The sequence below is a fragment of the Pagrus major genome, chromosome 9 (genome assembly GCF_040436345.1).
Source record: "Pagrus major chromosome 9, Pma_NU_1.0".
NCBI classification, from domain to species: Eukaryota; Metazoa; Chordata; class Actinopteri; order Spariformes; family Sparidae; genus Pagrus; species Pagrus major.
Genome location: NC_133223.1, coordinates 29440198 through 29455395, shown reverse-complemented (window position 1 = coordinate 29455395; position 15198 = coordinate 29440198). Strand labels below are relative to the sequence as shown.

At 39.7% G+C, this 15198-nt stretch overlaps 1 protein-coding gene across 2 annotated transcripts in view; it reads right to left on the bottom strand.

The window, feature by feature from the left end:
- The window catches only part of gulp1a (GULP PTB domain containing engulfment adaptor 1a), a 94645-nt gene that overhangs the window by 43105 nt on the left and 36342 nt on the right, over positions 1 to 15198 (bottom strand). For both annotated transcript variants that reach the window (XM_073473597.1, XM_073473596.1), the window contains one exon: positions 14339 to 14424. The gene's annotated coding sequence lies outside the window, so the exon portion shown is untranslated. Of the gene's footprint in view, positions 1 to 14338; positions 14425 to 15198 lie in introns of those variants that run through there.

The window sequence follows — 15198 nt, the reverse complement described above, 5'->3', positions numbered from 1 at the left end:
TTTAGATTCGAGAGACTCAATGGTTAATCGTGAAAATAATCAGCAGATTAACTGATACTGAAAGCAATTATTAGTTGCAGCCCTGATATCCACGTCTGAAATGTCATTTAAATGTTGGGTCCTTGGGGTATAATCAGAAACTGCAACCTTCACGGCATTTTGCATTTTTCGTGTCTCAATAGATAGAAGATACAACTACTTAAGGAAGAAAAACTGACTTTCTGAACTTTCTGAAGAGTTATAAATAATTCAAAAGACGATAATAAAGATGATACAGAAAGCCAAATTCAGGATTAATGTGGAATTTAATTAAGAATGGATGAAAAGGTTTGTTCAAACACTAAAATACAAAGAGATCACCTCTTGATAAAAATGTTGGAGACACACAGCTGTCTGGAATTTTAAATATCGGCCCTTCACAACAATAGAGGCATTCATCCAAATATAATGTGCGTACTTTGGACCCAGTTGAATTCACGTCTGCATTAGCATTGATGTGAGTGTTGAACATGGGCTTCAAAGAGCTGCTGAGACATTTCGCGTAGGTGTCAGGTAGCAACGTGGAGGAGGAAAAAAAAAAGAAGCTCAGGAGAATTTTGGGAAACAATCAGCATTTTCTAAAGAGACAAATCAAAAAATTTAAAAAGGTCACAAACAGTCACCGGCCAATTTACAAAGGTCATTCAAATCAATGGGAAGGCATTTTCTTGTTCTTTTAATGGGAGCTGGTTAGAGATTCAGCTCAGTCAGGCCCTTGGGTGGTGGTGTGTTTTTGCTGGCCAGCAGAACTTTGGTTTCTGCCTGAGAGAGCATTTAAAACAGGGAGGGTCTCAGGATCCAGGCTGTTCTGTTCACACTTTATTTTTCTAAGGTTTTTCTTTGCTCTGCCCTGTATCATTTCATGTTTGCATCTTGTATGAACAGCTGCGGTGGGGTAAAGGAAGTGGCTGGCCCAGACACTTTCCGGGAAAGTGGGGCCCTTCATGCTATGCAGACGAGGTGAAATATGGGTAAAAAAAAAATAAAAAAAGGGAAGGAAAATATGCTCCATTATATAGATGTAGTGGAAAGGTTGAAGGTATAATTAATGATATTTGTAACACTTTCTTTTTTTCAGGTACAGAAGGACTCCAGACTCACGTTTTTCACCCTGGAACCATCCAGAAGTTTATTTTCTGTAAAGTCGTCACATCAGACTTCAGTTCAGTGTTTAACACTTCATGTTTCTCTCAACAGCACCTCCCAGTCCTGCTGCTTGTTTCTAAGCTCTGTTAGCTTTATTCCTAGACCTCTATGAGGTCTGTTAGCAGTAAGCTCTATTAGCTCTGTTAGCTGTAAGCTCTAATAGCTCTAATAGCTCTATTAGCTCCATTAGCTGTGAGCTCCCTCAGCCAAACACTCGCAGGACTATCCTGTCCACTAGCTGCTAACAGCTGATTTCAACATATTTCATTCATCTCCTGGTTTAATTCCATTATTTAGCAGCGACACCTTGATGCTATTCAAACAAAGCTGATGACTGATTCTCCTCTCGTACACGTTACAGTGATCGATTTGCTTTCGCATACATCAGTGTTTATCTTGTTTCTCAGCCCCCAAGGGCTATTGCTTGATAGTGTCTTGTACACGAAAGTTTATCTATTTTCTGAATGACATCGTTTATTTCACATTCATAATTGGTGCTTGTGCTTTATATACAAGGTCACACACAGCAAACAGGCCAACATTTATTGTGAGAAGTTGTAAAGAGGCATTGAGAGCATGACAGGAAGGCAACAGTACCATCCATCTACATAACTGCCAACATTAGGCTGTGGAGAAAGAGGGAGATTTTCTGTTACTTCAGCAAATGACCTACCCCCAACACCCCCCGCCTCCATACAACCCTACACTACAGATTAATACATTAAATACAAGGATGTGAAAATAAAATTACTTCTCATTAATCTTCAATTTGCAGCTCGAAAAAACAAATAAAACATAAAACATGTCCAAAAATGTGCACACACCGGCTTGGTATTACCTGTTCGGCCCACCCCAAGTATAGTCTATGTGTGGGAAACACTTACAATAGTTCCCTGGATGACGGGACGCCATTAAGTCTTGGGCTCTGATAAATTATGGTTGCATCCATCACAGTGCATGAAAAGTGTCAAGAATCTCCGAAAAACACACATTCAAAGATACCGCAATGCATGGGCGTATCACTTGATGAACTTTTTACCGTGTTGAGAAGCAAAACAACTTTGAAAAACAGGAGTAAAGAAGCTTGACAGGCATCTCAAATGCATCTAGGTCAGCAGTTGAAGACAATGCCAATGAGTCATCGTTCAGATTTTGTTTAGTAACTAGGCTACGGCAACAAACGTTGTGGGTTTTTTTAATATATATCTCATGTTCAGGAGGAACGTGTGCAAGGAGAAAAACCCAGTTGGACAATAGAAACAATATAACAAGTAGATATAAAGAAGATTATAAGCATCTTCACCAAGTTTAGGGTCCAATTATTTCACTCCTTGCTCAGGATGTGTGTGTGTGTGTTGTGGGAGTGGTGAGTGGGAGCTGAAGCAGGAATGTGCATCTCAATGAGAAGCATCTCAGTGGATTTTCATTGAGATTTGCAGCCTCCACATGATTTGTGTTTCCATCAAAGCAGCGCTGCAAAGTAGAAATGTGTGCGATCGCAGCGGCGTATTTTTTCAGTCGCTCACTGCACCAAAAATTATGATGACTACGGCCCAAGAGTGAAAGCAATCATTTCCAATCTTAACAACGTTAACACAAATGTGGAGTTGAAGTGATTTATATGTCACCTGTCCTTGATTTGAAGCCTAATACAGCGGTGCTGGAATTGAGTTTTTGGCTAGACTGTAAAATAAAAAAAACAAAAACTGATGTTTTATTGGCCAGCAGCATACACAACTTTTCAAGTTATTACTTTTTTATTTTGAACTTAAGTTTAAGTTCAGAGCTTCACAAGCACTCTTACACAAATCAATGTAATCACCTGCTGTGTATTTCTGTCATAAAACAGCATAAAAACTACAATTACCGTCTCGCCGTTGTAAACATCGGCACACTGGTCAAGTTCCTGAGCTATGGTGTTACATATTGGATAGAAGATGATAATGATGCCACAGTAAAGCTGACCTTTGACCTTTCGGATACAAAATGTCACAAACGTCAAATTAATTGTTGAGTAATGGCCAAAAATGGGTTTTGTGAGGTCAGAGTGTCTTTTGACCATCAAAATCTAATCAGTTTAACCTCGAGTCCAAGTGGATGTTTGTGCCAAATTTGAAGAACATTGTGTTCACAAGAACGGGATGTACGGACGCACAACTTGAAAACATAATGCCTCCGACCACAACTATCACCAGCGTGGAGGAGTAGCAAGCACTGTAATCCCTTATAATTAGGGTTGGTACTTTTAAGAGTACTGACCGAATCACGTCAGTACTAACGAGTATAGATTCACGTTGGTGCCAAATTTCAGATCTTCAGGGAAATGTTACAGACAGAAAGAGACCCTGCAACAAGTAGCAGTTAGTCACGGCAACACTCGCTGCGATATTTGTAATGCAAAATAAACTAAACTCAAACCATCACAAATCCATCCAATAGACATTTCACAAAAACCCTCAAATGCTAAACTAACGATGGCACTAGAAGAAAACTCAGAGGATCACCAAAAGTCATTTGGGATTCATCCTCTGGGAACCATGAACGTGCTGAGCAGTGGTTCTTTAACCAGCCGATAAAGTACTGCAGGACAAAAGGCCAACGGGTTTATAACAGCTCAATCATTTTGTTATTCAGGCTCAAGTGATTCAGTTCTTTGTTCACATTGGCTGTAACTTTCTGTTCTTCAAGTTCACCCATATTCCTCTGGGCAGCAGTGAGGGGAAAATACTGTAAGTGCAATCCACTGTAACAATCATCCTCTGAAAGTCTTTAAGTGCACTAAATTTACAGCAGTAAATTACATGAATTATTTACCATTACAGTAACCTTACATCAGCTGCCTGCTGTTGAGAGCTGTATGGGGAAAATGATGGACTGACATTACATTCCAGTGTTTGAGCGATTTTTCTTCTCGACTTGACCGGATAACTGTGGAAACAGCTTTGGTGAACTTTGACTTCATCACAGCTTCCCACAACCAATGCTCCAAAACATAAGTCCTTGTCAGTTCAGTTTCTTGTCCAAAAAGACAGAACAAAACGAAACAAGAGGATGTTTGGCATATTGAAAAATTCAATTAAATGCTCAATATACCAATTATCACAGTAGTTGTTGATTCATATCAGTCACTTGACAAAGCCAAGTCATTTTATCAACTTATTTCACCGCTAATTTCCTTCTTATTCTGTAATTTTCATTTTCATTACATGAGTTTGTATAAAATAAGAAGGAACAGCTTCTGCTCATAAATTAAGATGTAATAACAATACATAGAAATGCCAAGAAGTCACATGATGTCTGACTCAACCACCACCGTCAGCGCCTGTAGTCCCTTTGACAGCCACTAGATGGCTACAAGAAAACTCATATTGCATTGAAGTGATTGGGAAAACCCCTGAATTCTTTCTTAAAAAATACAAAGTCAGTAAAAGGTTTCTTCAAGACTTTAGGCTCTCAGACAACGAGAATATCCAGTCAAGCTGGATCTTAAATATGTAGTGCACGAACGTTTTGCATCTACAGACAACAGATACAACGGCTGACAAACAATGTGACGTGATAAAAGGCCATAACGTGACACATGAACGTGTAACAGTGGGAAAAATAAAGCAGCCATTTATGTAAGAAAACTCAATTTATTCAATCCTCATGAACAGTTTCACTTGACCTCGTCTGTATGGATGTTTATCATGCCTCTGTGGTGAGAGTGGGAGGAGGAGTTTACATCAAGAGGCTGTCAGCAAACCAACCTTTTGTTGCTGAAGTACAGTACTTGTACACACACACACACACACACACGCACACACACACACACACACACACACACACACACACACACACACACACAAACATACACACACTTGAGTTGAAGCTGCACGAATATAAAATAGCATACTCCCCCAACCTGTCGAATTATCTTTAATTTATTTCAATGAAGTGATTTTTTCAGAATGATGTATTATTGCTTTGAAACATAAAAAATATATATAAATACACATGACCAAATATGACAACATCAATATAAATATCCAGGTTTTTACTATAAGAAAAAAAAACATATCTGTATATAATGTAAATATTCTCTATATCCCTACAGTATGTGATTTGGTTGTTGGTAGGCACCCAAACCTCAGGTGCATTAACATTCGTTTGAAAACAGGAACACATCACATGGAAATCAATTTGCCTCCATAATGTACAGCAGGGAAACTCGATAGGGTCGTGAACTGACCTTTTTTTGCTGAATCTACACCAGGAAGCCAATTAAAAAAGACAAGCCGTGCAATATCACGACGTACACAGTGAAGGCTGGGAGGTGCCTCCTACTAATGTTCCTCTTGTCACTGCAGAGCTTCACACCTGCTCTAGACAGCTGCAAATGTCATGTTATGTCTGCTGCTAACGCTGTAATACTGATATGAATAAATTAACTTATTAATTCACTTTTAGTCTCTGGAGCTGGAAATCTGGAAAATTAGTTATTCCACTCCACCGTGATATCAGATACAGCGCTTGATTTAGTAACCCTGAAGTGTCAGAGCTCATCTTTGTTCCGAGCTGATCGATTTCTGTATCATTAGTCATAGTGATGTGAAACCTGGAATAAATGTAGCTGCTGAACAGTGTTTTAAAGATGATTCAAGTGTGCTATAAATTAACTGATGGCTGCCTTGTCTTTATTTCTACTTTTCCTTTTCTTCTCTTTTCTTTTTTTCATTTTTAATGCTTGGTTTGAATGACTCAAAACTCGAGTTGTCAACTTAGTATTTGGTGCTGTTAGCAGTCAACATAGGATGACTGTGAAAGCAGCATTTCTAAAACAACCCATCCTGCAGCAGAGAAGGAAGAAATCAGGCAAAGTTGTATAAAGAGCAACAAAGGTCAGCACAGTGAGGAGGTCAGGGACGGATGGTTGGGACAAACAAGCACAGGACCTCTTTAGCCTCTTTTAGCCTTTTCATCTCAATGTTTTAGTTTTCTATCCCATAAACCTTTGCTCTTACCAACTTTGTTTCAGTCCAGAGCAGACAGCTGCTTTCAGCTAACCAGCTCTGATAAACCTGCTGTATGAATCAGACAACCAACAGACAAAAAGTTAGCGGCTAGCTGGTAAACACAGTGGAGCGTTTAGCAGGTAAATAGCCACATTTTCTTCAGGAGTTGGTAGAGACCAAAAACATTAATCAGGTTGACTTCAAATAAATGCTAATGTAACATCTACTGGATGTGTTAATACGCAATTAATGCTAACACGTTAGCCATATGAACATAACAAGCTGATAATTCATTCAAATGTTGTGTTTTCTAGCTTGTCATGCGGCCCCAAGTGTTAAAAAATACCATCCAATTTTATGTTTCATTTCATTTAAAGCACATTTATTTTATTATTTATTTACTCGTTAATTTACTCTTCCATGAACCAAAGTGTCTGCCATTTTCTGAAAAGCCTTTAACAGTCTTCTCTATAGAATAAGACAACATGTACTACGTGCACAGAGTAACAACATGAATCCTTGTGATACTTACAGTTCAGGGGTCAGATCTGACAGTAAATGCGGCTTTGTGCTGGAGACATGACATGAATTCCTACCTCAGGTACAACAATACAAGAAGTTATAGTTTTCTTGCTGTACAGCCTTTGGAAACATGTCAGCAGTGTCCAGGTTTCTCTTGGCATTTACTAATGCGTTTACAAGGAGAAAAAAATGTTGTTGTAGTCATGGAAAACCTCAATGCAGAGTTTATCTTTGACTTTTAATCCACCAGATACACTCAGGTCTTTTTGAATTCACATCATCCTCCCACATTTGTGCCCAAGTCAACAGAACAGAAAGTTGGAGGCATATCAGATGGTTCGAGGCCTCTGCAGGTTGTGCTTTGCTGGCTGGGTGCACGTGTTCAGATGGAGCTGTAAGGCAGGAATACGAGTCGACGATCAGAACGAGCTTTAAAGGTTAACACGTACTCTCCGCGATGTTTCCTTCTCTGGCCAAATATGTATGATCCACACACAGTAACTCTTTTAGCATAGAGTTTACTTGTGGGGTTTGGTCTGTTCACTGATTCAACACTTACTAACTACAACTTGTTACAAGACCTGTAGGCAACAGATGTTATTGCGTCTGACAAGATTGATGGTTACTGGCTGAAATGAGGAGCCGGACTTTGAGGGAGGCTCAATATATTTTGTTCTGAGGAATTTCACAAGATGGAAAAGTATTTTGAGTTATAAAAAAAATGTGAAAGGCAGGAAAAGATTACTTTTGATTTCATCATAATCCTGTGTGTATATGTAGCAGATGTCCTTCAGCGATAAACTGAAAAGCAAACCTGCACTTTTGGACATTTATACTAACTGTCAAGTCAGGACTGTAAGTGGCAATATATCATCACCATGTCTTTTTTTTCTGTCTCATAGTGGAGTTCACTTCTCTCACAAGGCCATGTGTAAATCTTCAGAGAGCACTGCACCATGCAGCTACTCTTCATCAGCCTTGAATGCAAACAACATGTTTACTTCATTGTTTAGATGGTACGGTCATTTGGAGGTGAATTATGTACTTCATGCTAATACACTTAAAGGCCCCCTCCAGTGTATTTTGATATTTGTATGATGTTTCATATTTTTTTTTTATATGTTGATGAGCCACACTCTTTGCAAAATATTGTTTGACAAATAACAAAATTTTGAGCTCAAAGGCAGTAAATTTAAGCTAATAAAGAATAATCTGGGAGTCATTCGTCATCCTCCAATAGGGGTTATAAAAGCAGCGTGGCTCCTCTCAATGTATTTTCTTATTTTGCTGTGTTCGTGACGTTTCCTGCATGTAGCCTCCGGCCAATAACAGTTCGCACCAGACTCCCAGAAAACATAATCGATCAGTTGCTGCCTTTAAGGACAATAAGTGCAATATTCTCAAGTCTAACCAGAGAACTGGAATTCATCATCCCTCCAAATAACATGAAAACTTTTGAGACTATGTCTGATTTACAAGGTGCCTCTTTCAGAAACAACGGTGGATGGATGGATTTGATCTCATGGTATGAGTATATATACTACATGCAGACATAAGCACATGTGGTGGACACATCCTGATGTATACACACAGTTAAAAACACGTATGAAGCTATCCTCAGTTTATCTTATAAGTCTTTAAAATCAAAACTTAAACGGATCCCATATTGAGAAGCCGTATATAAAGCTTTATAAATCATGTAATAGTATGCCTCCATATGAAAGAGGGGGAGTGTCCCTTGAGATTCTGTCCTGTTTACACTTTGCTTACAATCTGTAGCAATAATAATGTCAGACAGTCCCAACGGGGAGCAGCGGAAGTCACGGAAAATTGTATGGCTGTCAATAATTTATGCTTTCCTGTGTGAGATATGATACGATGTGACCATATTAGATGTTGCCTCTGTCCTACAGGCTGTTGGGAGGTTAATCATTGGCTCTGAACACCTCTTCAGAGTTTACATTAGTATTGTTATTTTAACCCAAACCGCAACATTCTCCTAAACCTAACCTAAGTTTTCTTAAACCTTAACAAGGCTGCGAGCGTACGATGAAGGTCTGGTATGCCTGTGGCTTGTACGCTGCATATTGTTTAGGGAACGGTAAAATTTGTTGTGTTGTGTGTCGTTGGCGATCGACCTATTCAGTCTTTTTGGTGTGAAGATGTGTTGTTAAAGTAGGTTAAGGACTAAAAACACTTGTAAAACACAGTAATGGACAAAATCTGGTGTTTTGGAGGGGAGAAGGACGAACATTTCACCAAATCGTGATGCAAAATTGATATTCTTCTTGAGGATGGAATGTTATGTGAAGAAAACACACTGCTGTCCATCTGTTGAGCTGCTAAAAGTCATTATTGAGCTGCAGATGACAGAACTGCTTGTTGGTGATAAGGTGCTCCAACATGCTCTAACAGCGGCGGCCCCACCCTGGGGGTCACCAACGACTTTCCTAGAGTGACCCCACCTGGGGAATGGTCCCTTATCTCGCTTGAAACATGTACCGACTCATACGAAACTCCTGCTTAACACAGAAAAGGGGGTCAGACTTCTGAATCAGCCCTGGTGAATGAACTCTTGTCCCTTGCTCAGCTGAATGGTATTGTACTGCTGTGACTCAGTTGGGCTGAAAACCTCTTTATTTCTCACCAGGAAATTATACACAATTTTCCACCACATTATGGAGGGAGGACAGACGGAGCGGCGAGTTGGCAGCGGCTCAGCTGTACAATGTACACCGGAAGTGTGCATGAGTAACGGACACGTACCACCGTCGTGCCGCCATCAGAACACATTTAATACAATCTGGTCCCATTGAGATTAACATTTTAACAAGTCAAAACATATTGCTTGTGACATGCATGTTGTATTCCACGAGGAAATAAAATGTTACGACATATACGGACGTTGCTTGCAGATACTGTCACACCATTTTCACACTTTTTCCTCACAAGTTTGCGTCTGCAGCTCCCTGATATCTGCTGCTAAAGGACAGATCTATTCAGGATGCAAGGGTGAACAATTTCAAAAGGTAGAAGCTCTTTAGTGTATCCTTCAGATGCTTCTCCAGATGGGAGAGATCAGGACGGGCAGAAACAGCTTTTGAATGAAACATATGAAAGATGTTCTCACTCTGACATGTTTACCCCCTAGGGGATCTCGGTTTAAGAACTGATGGTAGACTCACTTGTTTGCGAGTACTTAGTCATTTTAATGGTAGTTTAACAGCATGTGTTGCACCACAGGCTCTTTGTATAGATGCCTAATAGATTAAGGAAAACAAAGTAAAACCATATTTACAACATATTTAGGAATTGTGGTGCACCTTACTTCTGTTAGCCAATTCTTTAATTCAATGCTTTACTTACATAACTGCTCAGTACATCTTCAATGTTCCTTACTCGTGAGGTTTATTAGATTACCCCCTGTGAACTGTGTTGAACGATGTGCACCGAGTCTAAAATTAGTCCCAGTTGGACCAGAAAGTGAAATTATGGGAGCTTCTCCTTTGAGAGTACACGCACGGCCACTAAAAATCTATGATGCTCGAAAGTGCAATCTGAAAATCATGACGTCTTTTATTGCTGCATCTTAATAACTCTTCCAAAAGGATTTTTTTTTTAAATGAAAAACACACATTTACATCATGAGCCAAGGTTATTTATCTCGCTCCTGATCACATTCAAAGGCTAAAATGGCCTCACAATGGTTGAATTATGAAAAAGAAAAAAAAAAAAAGTCCCTGGCCATGGAGTCTCCAGAGAATCTGCCACCAAAAGCTAATTAAGATAAGTACCTCAATCAAGAAAAAAAGACTACTTAGAAAAAGAGGAGTAAAACTTGAAGAAGGCTTCAGAAAGAGAAATCTCATTTTGATTCCTGCAATAAAGACTTTTCAGTGGTGTGATTTCCGGTTTCAAAGCGTCCTCAAGCTAATGAGTATAATCTTAACTGCAACGCTAAACCATCATCTAACTTTAATTACATGGAGTTGAACCAAGACCCAACTATTGCAGCTCTAATTTTATTACATGCATATTAAGCCTCAGTGTGTTTGTGAAGAATAACACTGATAAACTTTCTTTTGGCAGCTCGAAACCGTACCTGCACAGAGCTTCCAACGTCTTGTCACCACCTTGATGTTGCCAGATTTGGGAGCACAACCTTTACTCATCTGTGCTACAGCTGCAAATAAATATTTCACAGACTGTTCATGTTTAGGTTGTGTAAATTAGTCAGATTTAGAGGTGTTAGTGGGAGCAGCTTTAATTTCAAACTGGGTGAGTGGCATTGTGATGAGGCAAAACAAATCGCTAGAGCTGAAGACGCCATATCGGAAACGTCCGCTCGCCATCAACGACTGCTGATCACGTATGAGGGTCTTGAAGGGTCGTTCCATTTCATAGGGAGGATTTCAGACACCGTCCCCCAGCAGCTCTGTTCTGAGGTGTAGGGGTAAAAAATTTAAAACTGGATGGAGCTGCTGGTTTTTACTGTCGAGTCGGCAAATATCTCAGATTCTACCCTGACAAATCTGTTTTAAACACAAATGTTAAAACTTGCAACTTCAGCAACAAGCAACAGTGTCTTTATCTTTCATATCAGCAGTCAACATGGGACAACACTGTATTAAAGAACCACTGAGTTGTATACAAGTCTCATCGTTAGTGTCGGAGTAGTTTTTCTGATGTCATGGGGAGAGGAAACAGCTGACCAAGCAAAACATATCTTCTCCAAATCTGTTTGTCAAGAGCCATCATCTAAAGTCACAGCAAATGGACGCTCATGCTCCATCCGAGACAGCAACAAGTGTGTCCGCCGCCTAAAAACCAACGCTTGTTTCTGAATGACTTCCTCTTTATTCCCGCCGATGATACACTTTCTGACCATAAGTGGCTCTTTCAGAAAAAAAGAGTTGTACACAAGGCAGTTTCTAAAAAAAGACAAGAATATCTTCAGCATCAGCAAGACAGAAAACCAAAACTGTGTACTACAGTGTGTGATAACAGGTACCAATTACATCTGCAATTGCCTCAGGATCGTGGACGTGTTCCATGGGGAAATAAAAATGCAGTTTTTAACTGAGGTGACACTCTCATAAATCTTACAGGACGCTTTCTATGGCCCATTTATGGACCAAATCCACCTCAATAAGTTACTTCCAATCTACACTCCTGTTTCTGCTTGATAAGACATCCCCGAGCTTGGACATAAAGTCGGGCCAAAGTCATTTGTACGAGGCCATATTTTACTGTCAGCAGCTGTTTTACATGTACAGTACTGACTGAAGAGCCCTGGCGAGCTCTATTTTCAAACTGTGTATAAAAAGACTTTTCAGGTCATGTTTACTCTCACTGACACTCAATTATACAAGAAGTGCACAAGAGGCAGTCAAGGCACTCAACGCAAGCCCCCGAAAGGTCCACAGAAGCTCAGATGGGACTTGCATTATAAAAGACCTCCTGCAGCCGTACAAACTGTTCTCTTTTAACTGGTAAGCAAGGTGCTGCTACAGAGGCGCAGCACTCCATGTGAAGTCCAGCCAACAAAAAGAGGGAAAAAAAGGGAAAAGAAACTTTGATCACATTTTCTACGACCCTGCCATTCTCAATGTGAGAAAACATCAAAGCGGAGTCTTTGTAGCATGTAGCGCTCCTCTTCTCTGCCTCTTTATCACTCAGCCCTGACGGAGCCTCTGAAATAATGCCTCAAATTGAAGAAGACACACAGAATTATGTTGTTTGGACTTTTTTACCTGACAAAAGTGTGTCAGTAAGAACTGGGCCACCAAAAGGGACGGACGCCTGGTTGTGATTGAGCCTGTTATATGTGATGTTTTTCCTTTCCATCACTTATTTGCTCATTTAATAATTTATCTTTCGTGCAGCCTGCATATGAATGTTAAAAAAACATGTAGAATTTTAATATTTTAACACCAAACCGTACACTGCTGCATGTGCATGTGCATGCTCAGCCCAGTCGACGGAATAAAATGTTTTTTGATACGTTCAAATTTGTACTCGTCATGCACGTCATATCTACATTTTGACAGTGTGCGTCAAATCACATTCACATTACACGTTTATGAGTCGACTTTCATGTCAGGAGGTGGTGAGGACAGTGGTGGAGCAACGCTGTTAAAACATTTACACGCATTAAAAAAACCACTGGATGTTTTTGACAAGATGTTGAGACATTTTTCAGCTGGGTTTATGGCACCAGGACCAAGTAAACCAAAACATGATCTTTGCCTAATCCTCACCAAACCCAGCCCTGTCATCAGGATAAACATTTCTGGCCATGTACTGTACCATACTGACACATTCACATGACATGATTATGACCTGGCCTTCATATAAGGTGGCGGAGGAGATGATGGTGGAGCTGGTAAACATGATCTTGTCTTAACCCTAACCAAGTGGTTTTTGTTCCTAAACCTAACCAGACCATAAGCACAGCGATGTCACAAGAGGAAATTGAAAATTGAAAAAGAAACAAAGGTCCAACATAAAGATATCCTAAAGTTTTGACGTATCCGTGGTTTGCAGAAGCACACACTGCCAACATTCACTCTGGTGACTGGGTCGCCACACCATAAGCACAGCGTCGTCAAAAACAGAAACACAGAAAATTCAACCTAAAGTAACGTAAAGTTGCAGCATATCCAGACAAAGGGCGCCACAATATTTAGAAAACTGTTTGTCTAAAACTGTATTTTTATTGTACAGATTTAATTCATGTTGCACCACTTCAAAAAAGCGAGGTGAAACTTCCATTAACTATCTTTTTATATTAACATTTTCAAACATATCAACATGAAGAAATGCTCAAAGAGATCTCGCTCCTCCACAGTTTTACATGAGACAACAATCTGCAGTAATGATGTCACTAAACAAAAGAGACATCATGAGAGACAAAACCACCTCTTCAGCCTGCTCAGCTACTGAATATTTCAAGCGCCTAGGTAAAAGGGAAAAACAGACTCGATTCATGATGCCTTGTGTGAATGTTTTATGTCCTTGGAAGCGAGAAAATGTTAGCTAATTCTCCTTCTGAGGAGAAGAAAAGCATTTTTTCAATGAGCGTACTCATTCAATGCTTATATTAGGTTCATAGCAACAGAAAACAGCCTGTTCTCACACTTTGCACTGATATTAGTTCAAATATATATATCACATGTGGTGTATGATGTGTGTGTGTGGGGGGGGGGGCACACCGAAGGGTGCCATGATCAAAGAAAACTCATTATAAAGAGGTTTCATGGTTTTAACAAACGTCTGGGTGCCACTGACAACAGTCCCTATTATATGCGGTGATATTTCAGAAATGTCACTGCAGAGCAATAATACATGTTTCTAAGGAAAGAAACAAGACGGTATTCAAAATGCCACCTTAATCCCGTCTGCGTTATATCACAAAACAAATAGTCCCTGACGAGAATATACACAGCTGAATATGCTGCACTGACTTTTCTAATAAACACTGTTCAGAACAAAAAGCTGGAGGTTCATTAGGGGGAGTTCATTCTCGGCTGAGGGCGGTCTGGAGTAGGAGGTATAACAATATAATGATAATGATATATAATGGTAACTTCACAGAGAGCTCTTGAGTGTGTAAAATAGGAGATATGGAGTCTTACTGTTACTGTGGACCGTTGATGTTCAGGTTTTTTTGTTGTGCCTCACTCATCTAAAGGGTGCTGGGTGCTCATTAGTGCCGCTGCTTCTGTAGGAAGGAAGAGAGAAGAAAAAACATTTGAGAGTCGGGCTTTCAGACACGAACGAGCCTCGCTGCATGTCCTGCTCTCTGTAGTGATTACACTCACTCACACAATCTACACAGGTACTTATCTGTCAAAAAGCTCTTTAGTAATGGGAAATTTAATTTGTTTTCAGTTCTCACAAAAGCTGTGACAGACAATGGAAAGCAGATTTTCTTTTCTCTGTGTTAGCACCATTAAAGCATCTTTAGAGATCTCTCTACTGAACTACGTCGAACTCTGACGAGTGGAGGATGTGGGAAGTCTGAACTTTTGAGGCGATACACATTCGCTGTCAATGTTGTCAACACGAGTGCAGAAGTGTGAGGATCAGACAACATGAAAAACTCCATGACACATAAAAAATATGTTTATAAACCGTCCAGTACTGAAGCATTTTTTAGTCATGTAAGCTATTGAATTTATAGCTCAGTGTCAGCTGTTGTGATTTGTGAGCTGTCAGTGTGAATTAATGGGTTAAAGAAAGCAAACAAACACACTGATCAATCACTCTCAGAAACTCAATGTCCAAAAGAAGGAAAAAAAATCAATCAAAATGCATTTCTGGCAAATCTGAAATCAAAAGTCATTCAGTCCCATTCGACAGAACACTGCATCTCTTTTATCTTTATCAAGCCTTCAGTCCTTCAAATCTTTTCTCACTTGACTTTTAGTTTAACGTTTTAAAATTGAGGAGATTTTTTAAAACCTACACTGTAGTTTGACCTTCATCTAAATAT